This window comes from Engystomops pustulosus, unplaced genomic scaffold, assembly GCF_040894005.1.
Source record: "Engystomops pustulosus unplaced genomic scaffold, aEngPut4.maternal MAT_SCAFFOLD_613, whole genome shotgun sequence".
Taxonomy (NCBI): Eukaryota; Metazoa; Chordata; class Amphibia; order Anura; family Leptodactylidae; genus Engystomops; species Engystomops pustulosus.
Genome location: NW_027285492.1, coordinates 15697 through 25000, shown reverse-complemented (window position 1 = coordinate 25000; position 9304 = coordinate 15697).

Here is a 9304-nt window from a genome sequence, read left to right as displayed (position 1 = left end):
CGAAACTGTCAGCTCACCATGGGCTCGACGTCCGTGGGTCGGGGAGTTGAGCGCTTACGCGCGGCGGGACCTTATAACCTGCAGCGGCTGAGGAGCGAAGATTTCCAGGGTGGGCCCCCGGGGATGCCATACCCCGAGCAGCCTGTCGGCCCCGCTCCTAGCACGCTGGCAAGCAATGGAGTCTTCCCCGCGGCAGCCACCGCCCTCGCCCTAGCCTCGCCGTCGGTCGATGAAGAACGTCGTTCGCCCTCCTCTGGCTCGGGATTTGGAAACGGCCTGGCCTTCGCCTACTCCGTCGGGCAACTGCCTTCCGCCAGCCCCTTCCCTCGAATCCCCTTCTTCCATTTTAGACCCGATCAGGGGATTGGTCAGCCCAGCCCTGGGGTAAGAAGAGGGGTTGGGGTCGGTTCGGCTTCGGGTGCCCCGCTCGGCCAAAGTTTCCCCTCGCTTTGGAAGCACGCGAGGTCGCGGAGGGTGTCGGGGTTATTTTTTCGGCTCCCTGGCTTCGCGGGAGCGGCCTTCGGCTAGGGCCGAGGCCGTCCGGCCCGCGCAGATTTGGACCGGGGTCCGGGGCGAGTACCTGCCTCTCTCACGAAGGGAGTGTCACCGGTAAGAAGCCTCTTCCCACGTCTGCTTGCCGACTTACGCTCGCCCCGACGAGAGGCCCAACCGAAAGAGTGGAAAGGGGCAGAGATTTCCAGGGTCGCCCCACCAGGGATGCAATACCCCAGTGCAGACTGTCGGCCCTGCCCCGAACCTACTCGGTGGTTTGAAGGTTAACCTCTTGGGGAAAAGCAGCGATTCGCCTCGCGGTGCGTGCCTCCGCGGATCTAAACCCCCTCGATCGATGTGGGGCCAGAGGACCCCTTTTCCCCGTACGAAACGGCCGGCTCACCATGGGCTCGACATCCGTGGGTCGGAGAGTTGAGCGCTTACGCGCGGCGGGACCTTATAACCTGCAGCGGCTGAGGAGCGAAGATTTCCAGGGTGGGCCCCCGGGGATGCCATACCCCGAGCAGCCAGTCGGCCCCGCTCCTAGCGCGCTGACGAGCAATGGAGTCTTCCCCGCGGCAGCCACCGCCCTCGCCTCGCCGTCGGTCGATGAAGAGCCGAGTTCGCCCTCCTCTGCTCGGGACTCGGAAACGGCCTGGCCTTCGCCTACTCCGTCGGGCAACTGCCTTCCGCCAGCCCCTTCCCTCGAATCCCCTTCTTCCATTTTAGACCCGATCAGGGGATTGGTCAGCCCAGCCCTGGGGTAGGAAGAGGGGTTGGGGTCGGTTCGGCTTCCGGTGCCCCCGCTCGGCCAAAGGTCCCCTCGCTTTGGAAGCAGAGGGTGCCGGGGTTATTTTCGGCTTGACGCCTAGTCCGGTCCCTGCCGGTTCCCGTGGAGGCCCGCGGTCAAAACCAGCTCCCCGGCTGTCGGAGCCGGAGCCCCGCAGCCCGAGCGGACGCACCGAGTCCCTCATGTAAGGGATAGCCGCCCCTACGGAACGGCCCGGACTGGGACCAGGCACCCCCAGGCGCCGAAGGGGTGGGTCGGCCGTGTTGCCGAAGCTTAGCCGGCGCTGATGACCGCAGCCCCTAACGATGCCCACAGGCGGGGGAGCCAAGGAGGGCACTAGGAAGACGTGGCGGGGTCGGACGGCTCAATTTCCAGGGTGGGACCCCGGGGGTTCAGTACCCCGGGCATCCGGTCGGTTTCGCCGGCGCGACCCCAAGCCTTCCACGGCCCCCTTCGTGGGTGCAGGGATACCGTGCAGGGTGCAGGCTTAGACGCCAATTCCCCAGAAGTTTTAGGGATAGGGTTTGTCCGGGCGCCACCGCAGCGACAACCTCGCAAGAAGCTCTCTTCCACAAAAGCACGGGCAACGTTCGTGTGCGAGTGTTGGTCTCCCATGGTCTACCGACTCCCCCGGGCGGCCCAAGCGTTACGCCCACGGCCGGGCCCTCGAGCAGGCGCACCCCTGGTGCCTCTCGTAAGGGAAGGCTACGGTCCTCAACCCCTCGTATGGCGGGGAGGGCGCATTTGAAACGCTAAAGGACGAGCCCTGTTCGGGACCTGGCGGGGATCCGCGGATTGGCGAGAGGGATGGGTCTGCCGTTGGTCAGAGGGGACGCACCCCTGGGACGCAGTTTGGCATTAGCGACCGATGGCCCATCTACGACCATGTACTCCGGGAGCGCCAAGGAGGACGCGGGTGGGCTTTGGGGGCAGACTCAATTTCCAGGGTCTGGGCGCCGGGGGTGCAATACCCTTAAGCGCTCATGTCGGTTTCGTCTGCCGCCCGCCTCTGGCCCGGCTCCTAGTGACGGGTGCTGTGAACGTGCGATCGTGCTTGCGGTTGAAGAGTTCAAAGGCTACCGCTGGGGATAACACGCCCGGGGAATTTAGAAACCCCCCCCTCCGCTACAATCTCTGCTTCTGCCGGACTCGGAGGGGAGCCGCCCCGGGGGCGACCGCTCCCTCTCCTCTTCCGCGGCGTGCCGCGCGCTTCGCCGTCAGCAGCGGAGCGAACCTTTTTCTCGGTCCGCAGCTCTTCAGGCGTAGGCGGGCAGCGCTAACAGGGTACACTGGGGACCACTCGACCGCAACCGCTCCTCCGACCGACGAGCATACCTACCGCGGATACGCCACGGTGGGTCTAAGCCTCGTCGCCGCCGCGAGGAGCAGGCGGGAGCCGTCCCTTTTCGTGCTGCGGAAATAAACCGTGGACACAGAGGTGTGTCTGCGCTCTCCGACCGGGCGGGGGGCGATTGGACTTGCCCGAGGGACACTAGGCGAGGCGCTGCCGCGGGAGCCGGAGCTCCGCGCTGGACGCTGCCGCCGCCAACGCCGCCGCCCCCCACCCACGGTACGGTGGAGTACGCCCGTTCCATACGCTTCGTAGCAAACCTCAGCCGAAGCAGAGAGTCCTACCGCTGTTGGCAGGAGCGGGGCCGTGCGAGGACCACACTGGCACCGCGCTACACAACCTTAGGCAGAGGACGACAGCCGCTCACGGGGAGCGGGGGATTGATGCGCGACCAAGACTGAGGCTAAGGAACGCTTTACCATAAACCGGCCGGGGCCAATACCCCTGACCGAGCAAAGTGCCCTGCCCCGCCGGATCGCGCTGTGTCAGATCGATCAAAAGAGCGGAGAGCCGAGACTCTACCGCTGGGAGTTTGTGGAGAACGGCCTGGCTTGCGTCCCGTCCTCCCGCCCTCGACCTCACATGGCTAGCCTCACCCGCCGGGAGCCACCCCATTGGGGACCGTAGGGCGGAGAAGGGGTCTCCGCGTCCGGAATTTACTTGTGGAGAACGGCCTGGCTTACGTCCCGTCCTCCCGCCCTCGACCTCACATGGCTAGCCTCACCCGCCGGGCGCCACCCCATTGGGGACCGTAGGGCGGAGAAGGGGTCTCCGCGTCCGGAATTTACTTGTGGAGAACGGCCTGGCTTACGTCCCGTCCTCCCGCCCTCGACCTCACATGGCTAGCCTCACCCGCCGGGCGCCACCCCATTGGGGACCGTAGGGCGGAGAAGGGGTCTCCGCGTACGGAATTTCTTGTGGAGAACGGCCTGGCTTACGTCCCGTCCTCCCATGGCTAGCCTCACCCGCCGGGCGCCACCCCATTGGGGACCGTAGGGCGGAGAAGGGGTCTCCGCGTCCGGAATTTCTTGTGGAGAACGGCCTGGCTTACGTCCCGTCCTCCCGCCCTCGACCTCACATGGCTAGCCTACCCCGCCGGGCGCCGCTCCATTGGGGATACGGTACGGCAAAGCGCGACGCCGCACGATGCCAACACTTTGTGCAAAAACCTGGCAGAGTCGACCAAAACCTCGCTTCTTTGACCGGTATTTTTGATGCTTTTCTCTGCCGCCGAAGGTGCACTGAGGGTCGGATCGCCCAAAATTTTTACCGGTCGTTTTGGTCTGCGGTTCTTCCGAGAGGTGCCCGCCTGACAGTTCTTTTTCAGCAGCCTCCGAAAGGCCATCCAGCGGGCAAGCCAGGGGTTGGCAGCCGCCGGCGGTGAGCCTTCCCCGGCCGGGGCAGACGGCTCCGACCGCAAAATTTTTTCGACTTTCGCCGAGGCCAAAACCCCATGCACTTTTAAAGCCTGCCCGCAGCGCCGTCTCCTGTCAGACGTCCCTTGCCGCCTGCGGTGGTCCTCGCCCGGCAGAGAGAAGCCGGAGTCGCCCCCTCTCCGGTTCTTTTTCACCATTCCGGAGCTCTGAAATCTGCCGGACACCGAGTGACCGAGGACGCTTCCAGGAGGGCGGCAGCGAGAGGCAGAGTGCCACCGGTCGGGTCGCCGGTTCTCCCACACTTTGAAAATTTTTCGCTTGTTCTGGTGGGATGGAGAGAGAGCGTGGCTTATGCGCCCTCTGCCCCGCGGTCCGCCCTGGCTGGCCTTACGCCGGTGGTTCGCCAGGCCACCGGCACCTTGTACGGCGGGGACGGCGTGGCTTATGCGCCCGTCAACCCACCTACTCGCCCCGGCTAGCCTTTTACCCGGAGGGCGCCACGCTCCGGGTACCAGTGAGCGGCACGAACCCAGTCATACCATGCCGCTCACCTCGCGCCCTCTCCGGCCTCCGCCGCGGAGACCTCCCGCTAGGACCTGCGGGGGGCGATTTCTGCCAAAATCTACAAAGTCCCCGATGGTTAAGGACGTAGACTGTTGAGCGGGACCTACACACTCTTGTAGCCGATGGGGCTCGCCATTTCCCGCAGAAAATGGACCACCTCCCGCAGAGGAACATGAAATGCCCCTTCCCGCGGGACCCGAAGGACCGCTCTGTCCGAGCAGGCCTCCAGGACCACGGCACGCAAAAGCGACTCAGTCCCGCTGGCATTACGGATCTGACTTTGTGCAAAAACCAGGCAGAGTCGACCAAAACCTCCCTTCTTTGACCGGTGTTTTTGTTGCTTTTCTCTGCCGCCGAAGGTGCACTGAGGGTCGGATCGCCCAAAATTTTTACCGGTCGTTTTGGTCTGCGGTTCTTCCGAGAGGTGCCCGCCTGACAGTTCTTTTTCAGCAGCCTCCGAAAGGGCATCCAGCGGGCAAGCCAGGGGTTGGCAGCCGCCGGCGGTGAGCCTTCCCCGGCCGGGGCAGACAGCTCCGACCGCAAAATTTTTTCGACTTTCGCCGAGGCCAAAACCCCATGCACTTTTAAAGCCTGCCCGCAGCGCCGTCTCCTGGCAGACGTCCCTTGCCGCCTGCGGTGGTCCTCGCCCGGCAGAGAGAAGCCGGATTCGCCCTCTCACCGGTTCTTTTTCACCATTCCGGAGCTCTGAAATCTGCCGGACACCGAGTGACCGAGGACGCTTCCAGGAGGGCGGCAGCGAGAGGCAGAGTGCCACCGGTCGGGAAGCCGGTTCTCCCACACTTTGAAATTTTTTCGCTTGTTCTGGTGGGATGGAGAGAGAGCGTGGCTTATGCGCCCTCTGCCCCGCGGTACGCCCTTGGCTAGCCTTACGCCGGTGGTTCGCCAGGCCACCGGCACCTTGTACAGCGGGGACGGCGTGGCTTATGCGCCCTCTGCCCCGCGGTACGCCCTTGGCTAGCCTTACGCCGGTGGTTCGCCAGGCCACCGGCACCTTGTACGGCGGGGACGGCGTTGCTTATGCGCCCGTCAATCCACCTACTCGCCCCGGCTAGCCTTTTACCCGGAGGGCGCCACGCTCCGGGTAGCAGTGAGCGGCACGAGCCCAGTCATACCATGCCGCTCACCTCGCACCTTTTCCGGCCTCCGCCGCGGAGACCTCCCGCTCTGTTCTGCGGAGAGCGATTTTGGGCAAAATCTACAAAGTCCCCGATGGTTAAGGACGTAGACTGTTGAGCGGGACCTACACACTCTTGTAGCCGAAGGGGCTCGCCATTTCCCGCAGAAAATGGATCACCTCCCGCAGAGGAACATGAAATGCCCCTTCCCGCGGGACCCGAAGGACCACTCTGTCCGAGCAGGCTTCCAGGACCACGGCACGCAAGAGCGACTCAGTCCCGCTGGCATTACGGATCTGACTTAGTGCAAAAACCTGGCAGAGTCGACCAAAACTCCCCTTCTCTGACCGGTATTTTTGTTGCTTTTCTCTGCCGCCGAAGGTGCACTGAGGGTCGGATCGCCCAAAATTTTTACCGGTCGTTTTGGTCTGCGGTTCTTCCGAGAGGTGCCCGCCTGACAGTTCTTTTTCAGCAGCCTCCGAAAGGGCATCCAGCGGGCAAGCCAGGGGTTGGCAGCCGCCGGCGGTGAGCCTTCCCCGGCCGGGGCAGACAGCTCCGACCGCAAAATTTTTTCGACTTTCGCCGAGGCCAAAACCCCATGCACTTTTAAAGCCTGCCCGCAGCGCCGTCTCCTGTCAGACGTCCCTTGCCGCCTGCGGTGGTCCTCGCCCGGCAGAGAGAAGCCGGTTTCGCCCTCTCACCGGTTCTTTTTCACCATTCCGGAGCTCTGAAATCTGCCGGACACCGAGTGACCGAGGACGCTTCCAGGAGGGCGGCAGCGAGAGGCAGAGTGCCACCGGTCGGGTCGCCGGTTCTCCCACACTTTGAAAATTTTTCGCTTGTTCTGGTGGGATGGAGAGAGAGCGTGGCTTATGCGCCCTCTGCCCCGCGGTCCGCCCTGGCTGGCCTTACGCCGGTGGTTCGCCAGGCCACCGGCACCTTGTACGGCGGGGACGGCGTGGCTTATGCGCCCGTCAACCCACCTACTCGCCCCGGCTAGCCTTTTACCCGGAGGGCGCCACGCTCCGGGTACCAGTGAGCGGCACGAACCCAGTCATACCATGCCGCTCACCTCGCGCCCTCTCCGGCCTCCGCCGCGGAGACCTCCCGCTAGGACCTGCGGGGGGCGATTTCTGCCAAAATCTACAAAGTCCCCGATGGTTAAGGACGTAGACTGTTGAGCGGGACCTACACACTCTTGTAGCCGATGGGGCTCGCCATTTCCCGCAGAAAATGGACCACCTCCCGCAGAGGAACATGAAATGCCCCTTCCCGCGGGACCCGAAGGACCGCTCTGTCCGAGCAGGCCTCCAGGACCACGGCACGCAAAAGCGACTCAGTCCCGCTGGCATTACGGATCTGACTTAGTGCAAAAACCAGGCAGAGTCGACCAAAACCTCCCTTCTTTGACCGGTGTTTTTGTTGCTTTTCTCTGCCGCCGAAGGTGCACTGAGGGTCGGATCGCCCAAAATTTTTACCGGTCGTTTTGGTCTGCGGTTCTTCCGAGAGGTGCCCGCCTGACAGTTCTTTTTCAGCAGCCTCCGAAAGGGCATCCAGCGGGCAAGCCAGGGGTTGGCAGCCGCCGGCGGTGAGCCTTCCCCGGCCGGGGCAGACAGCTCCGACCGCAAAATTTTTTCGACTTTCGCCGAGGCCAAAACCCCATGCACTTTTAAAGCCTGCCCGCAGCGCCGTCTCCTGGCAGACGTCCCTTGCCGCCTGCGGTGGTCCTCGCCCGGCAGAGAGAAGCCGGATTCGCCCTCTCACCGGTTCTTTTTCACCATTCCGGAGCTCTGAAATCTGCCGGACACCGAGTGACCGAGGACGCTTCCAGGAGGGCGGCAGCGAGAGGCAGAGTGCCACCGGTCGGGAAGCCGGTTCTCCCACACTTTGAAATTTTTTCGCTTGTTCTGGTGGGATGGAGAGAGAGCGTGGCTTATGCGCCCTCTGCCCCGCGGTACGCCCTTGGCTAGCCTTACGCCGGTGGTTCGCCAGGCCACCGGCACCTTGTACAGCGGGGACGGCGTGGCTTATGCGCCCTCTGCCCCGCGGTACGCCCTTGGCTAGCCTTACGCCGGTGGTTCGCCAGGCCACCGGCACCTTGTACGGCGGGGACGGCGTTGCTTATGCGCCCGTCAATCCACCTACTCGCCCCGGCTAGCCTTTTACCCGGAGGGCGCCACGCTCCGGGTAGCAGTGAGCGGCACGAGCCCAGTCATACCATGCCGCTCACCTCGCACCTTTTCCGGCCTCCGCCGCGGAGACCTCCCGCTCTGTTCTGCGGAGAGCGATTTTGGGCAAAATCTACAAAGTCCCCGATGGTTAAGGACGTAGACTGTTGAGCGGGACCTACACACTCTTGTAGCCGAAGGGGCTCGCCATTTCCCGCAGAAAATGGATCACCTCCCGCAGAGGAACATGAAATGCCCCTTCCCGCGGGACCCGAAGGACCACTCTGTCCGAGCAGGCTTCCAGGACCACGGCACGCAAGAGCGACTCAGTCCCGCTGGCATTACGGATCTGACTTAGTGCAAAAACCTGGCAGAGTCGACCAAAACTCCCCTTCTCTGACCGGTATTTTTGTTGCTTTTCTCTGCCGCCGAAGGTGCACTACGGGTCGGATCGCCCAAAATTTTTACCGGTCGTTTTGGTCTGCGGTTCTTCCGAGAGGTGCCCGCCTGACAGTTCTTTTTCAGCAGCCTCCGAAAGGCCATCCAGCGGGCAAGCCAGGGGTTGGCAGCCGCCGGAGGTGAGCCTTCCCCGGCCGGGGCAGACAGCTCCGACCGCATAATTTTTTCGACTTTCTCCGAGGCCAAAACCCCATGCACTTTTAAAGCCTGCCCGCAGCGCCGTCTCCTGTCAGACGTCCCCGCCGCCTGCGGTGGTCCTCGCCCGGCAGAGAGAAGCCGGAGTCGCCCTCTCTCCGGTTCTTTTTCACCATTCCGGAGCTCTTAAATCTGCCGTACTCCGAGTGACCGAGGACGCTTCCAGGACGGCGGCAGCGAGAGGCAGAGTGCAACCGGTCGGGAAGCCGGTTCTCCCACACTTTGAAAATTTTTCGCTTGTGCTGGTGGGATGGAGAGAGAGCGTGGCTTATGCGCCCTCTGCCCCGCGGTACGCCCTTGGCTAGCCTTACGCCGGTGGTTCGCCAGGCCACCGGCACCTTGTACGGCGGGGACGGCGTTGCTTATGCGCCCGTCATCCCACCTACTCGCCCCGGCTAGCCTTTTACCCGGAGGGCGCCACGCTCCGGGTAGCAGTGAGCGGCACGAGCCCAGTCATACCATGCCGCTCACCTCGCACCTTTTCCGGCCTCCGCCGCGGAGACCTCACGCTCTGTTCTGCGGAGAGCGATTTTGGGCAAAATCTACAAAGTCCCCGATGGTTAAGGACGTAGACTGTTGAGCGGGACCTACACACTCTTGTAGCCGAAGGGGCTCGCCATTTCCCGCAGAAAATGGATCACCTCCCGCAGAGGAACATGAAATGCCCCTTCCCGCGGGACCCGCAGGACCGCTCTGTCCGAGCAGGCCTCCAGGACCACGGCACGCAAAAGCGACTCAGTCCCGCTGGCATTACGGATCTGACTTAGTGCAAA